This window comes from Antennarius striatus, chromosome 15, assembly GCF_040054535.1.
Source record: "Antennarius striatus isolate MH-2024 chromosome 15, ASM4005453v1, whole genome shotgun sequence".
Taxonomy (NCBI): domain Eukaryota; kingdom Metazoa; phylum Chordata; class Actinopteri; order Lophiiformes; family Antennariidae; genus Antennarius; species Antennarius striatus.
The window spans coordinates 5,651,505-5,655,000 of NC_090790.1; the positions used below are offsets into that span (position 1 = coordinate 5,651,505).

General features: G+C 40.4%; 1 protein-coding gene across 2 annotated transcripts in view; it reads right to left on the reverse strand.

Moving 5' to 3' along the window:
• Positions 1-1,588: 1,588 nt before the first annotated feature.
• The window catches only part of grin1a (glutamate receptor, ionotropic, N-methyl D-aspartate 1a), a 29,317-nt gene continuing 27,409 nt past the window's right edge, over positions 1,589-3,496 (reverse strand). For both annotated transcript variants that reach the window (XM_068334630.1, XM_068334628.1), the window contains one exon: positions 1,589-3,496. This exon is cut by the window's right edge and continues 112 nt beyond it. The gene's annotated coding sequence lies outside the window, so the exon portion shown is untranslated.

The following is a 3,496-nucleotide window of genomic DNA, read 5'->3' on the forward strand; positions in this document are numbered from 1 at the left end:
TCTTCACAGGCGGCAGTTGTTGTCCAACGAGATCATTTGCATATAAATAAGTACAACTTGAGACCTGAGATGCAAATGTTCCCTTATTTGAAAGTCTAAGTTAAAGCAAGGAAAGAAAGTTTTCACTGCTGTTGCTGTTTCTTGTTTTCTTTTTCTTTTTTATCTTCAATATCTGATATTTTGTAATGAAAATTCACATTAATGATATTTGTTTTAGTATCCTATATAATACGAAATAGTATAGCGATAATGTAACCTTTTTGTATTTCAGTGCTTCCTTTGCTGAGATACATTCTGATGATCTGACCTGCTGAACTGAACTCTTCATACTGCACATAAACACTGACTAAATTAATCCAGATCTCCACTACAGAGTAGATGAACTTGATCTCATTACGCTGATACATTCTCGTGAGGGCGACCTGTTTTTTGGACTCTTCCTCCTGATGCTGCCATCAGGGACGTGCAGCCTCATTCAAAATAAAGCTGCAATTTTGCATCATCTTCATGGAAGTCCAATCAGTGCTCGGTCACATTAATCCGTCTGACGTGGTGTGGTGGAGTGTCTGGTGTGATGAGGGCAGAGGGTCGCTGCACCAGAACAAACGTCTCACCTGACAATAAGCTTCACGCCGCCTCTGCTTCTGCAATGGGATGCCATTAATTACCAATGACAGCCGTGATATAATTAATGATGGCACTCTCAGTTTAATTAAAGATTATACCGACTGTGACAGTGGCTGCACCGGTCCCACTGGGATAACCACTGGGATTAGTTCAGCAACTGAAAGCATTGAGACAAAAACACAAACTGGAGATATAAACCTCATTATTTCGACTGAACCTACAGCATGAATCCATCTCTGATGTGCGATACACTTTTTTTTTTGCATCTTGCATTTTGCATTTGAGTAACATCGAGTATTAGAGGGTAAAAAACGCAATACGTTTATTTCAAAGCAGCTTTGAAATGGAGATTGGATATAAATGTAAACGTGAAGTAAATAAATCAACAAAGGGTACACATATCCTCCCTCTGGAGGTGATTTCTTTTTTTTTTTTTTTTTTTTCTCTCCACCATCTTGTGGATTTGAATCCAAAATAAATTATCTGTGACTGAAATGATAAAATGAAGCTCTGGATAAAGTCTCATCAGGACAGCTTCTGAGTAGCCGTTAAATATGATTCTCATCTCTCCTGTAGTTCTTTGACTTGTTCCTCTCCACCTCATCAGTGCCCATTCGAAGCAGATTTACCCACTTCGTCCTTTTATGCTCTTCGGTCTCAACCGAGTCATGAGCCACCATCACCACCTCCAGGGTCTGACCCCCCCAGCAGATATCTATCATCTTTTCATCATCTGCTCCAGGGTGTACCCCGCCTCTCACCCAAAACCAGCTGGGATAGGCTCCAGCAGACCCATGACTCGCAAAGGTTTTTCATAATCATCTAGTTTGTAAGAAGATGGATGTGTGGATGGATGTATGCATGGATGGATGGATGGATGTATGGTTGCATATTTAAAAATAATAATATCTCAGGATTGGTCAGACTTTGAATTGTAGGTTTTATTTTATTTACAGTTGTATAAACATGATGAGTCAATGCAGTATCTTTACTGAAAAAAGGTAAGAAAACCAAGTGATTCATCCCATGGAGGGGTTTGTGTGTATGTGTGTGTGTGTGTGTGTGTGTGTGTGTGTGTGTGTGTGTGTGTGTGTGTGTGTGTGTGTGCATGTTTGTGTGCTAATGCATGCCGACAATTGTCACGTTTGTGTGTGTGTGTGTGTTGTGTGTTGATGGGTTTAAACATTCCCAGCTGCAGCACACTCTGTTCAGGCCTAACTGAACTATTTATCTATTTACAGGCGGTTCAGTGCTCGGCTAAACTGTACTCAGCAACAGCAGGCATCCAAAAAACAAGCAGATCACTGATAATAACGCGTAAGCATGCATAGGCTGGAAAGACAACATGATCCAAATCAGAAGCTCAAATTTAGATTGTGAAGTGATAACTCCTCTTTGACTATTTTTCATATAAAGAAAAAAAAATGAGGAAAAAGTTTTGTGAACATCCTAAAATTAAGTACAGCAAATATCTCTGATGCGATTATTCTAAATAAATCAATAGGTTTTTGTTGACAGTTTGGGAGACCCCCCTGTATAAAGTGCTATACAGTGTCAGACTATAGAGGGTTATTTCAACAGCAGCGGTTTCTCGTCTCCAGAAAATGGGAAACGGCCTGTTTTTTGCATCTAACCAAGACCTGCACATGAGCTCCCACTCTGAGCCACGCTTTCAATCCACTCGGGGTCCTTCATGTAAAAGTTCTGCGGTGCCATACGGCGCAGGGGAAGAACTTTTACCTGAAAGAGCGAGTGCTGGTTGGATGAAAAAACCTGGCCCTTTGATGCAACCCCTTTTTGCAGACTGGAAATGAGAAAGACGGCTGCAGCGGGAGAGAGGAAGAAGAGAGGGGGTCCCCGAGCGCAGCATGGCTTACAGCTGGGTGTGTCAGAGACGTCTGGATGTAAAGACACCAGCCTTACACAGAGGTTTCATCACAACGATGTCATATCTACAGATATGTTCACCTGCTTATCTCTTCTTACAAATAACTGTGTTAAAACCTTCAACTTGTTTTCTTTTGACTAGAAAAAAAAGCATGCAGGATTTTGAATTAGTAGAAAATGAAAAGAGAAACAAAACAAAAAAAATACAGAATCCAGAGCAATCATTCATATACATAAAGCTCTTTTTTTTTTTTTTTTCCACAAACAAGTGCACACATGCTTCCTTTAACTTTATGCTAGACAATCCCCCATCTTCATCACTGGTGCCGAACATTCCAGATAAAACAAATATTAGCCGAAAGCTTTAAAGGTGTTGCTAAAAAAACAGCTAGTGCCTGTCAGAAAACACTGAATATCCACTGAAGCTTACAGTACTTCTTGTATTGCGGTATTTGCTGCTAAGAAAAAAAACTAAATGTCACTATTGTAACCAAGCCCTAATTGCAAGTGATATGTTGAATAAAGTATTTGCACCACACTAGTTTATCCATTTATCTAATAATAAAACTAAACCTGGCTTGAGAGCAGTTAACATCAACAAGTAAACTCCAGCGAGGAAAAAGGTCAAAACAAAGGGTTAAATAAGTCAGCTAACATACAGACGGAAAAGGTTGTAGAGGAGTCAGATGGGTTCTTTTTTTGTTTTTTTTTGTGCATGCTCAGGGACCCTACAAACATCTAGCATCAGGAAATCCTGACTTTCAAACAAAAAGGTGCACGTTCAAGAGTTTCTTGGTTCGCTTTCGTTGAGCAGTTTCTTGAAAAAAAATGAAATTAAAATAAAAAAGTCTCCATGTGCTGGCGGTGAAATGAAAAGCATCCTATTCGATGGGCGATGAGACGATGGAGGAGACAGGCTCCCCCCCCCACCACCACCACCACCACCCCTTTCCTCGCCCATCCTGTCCTCGTTTCCTCCTCT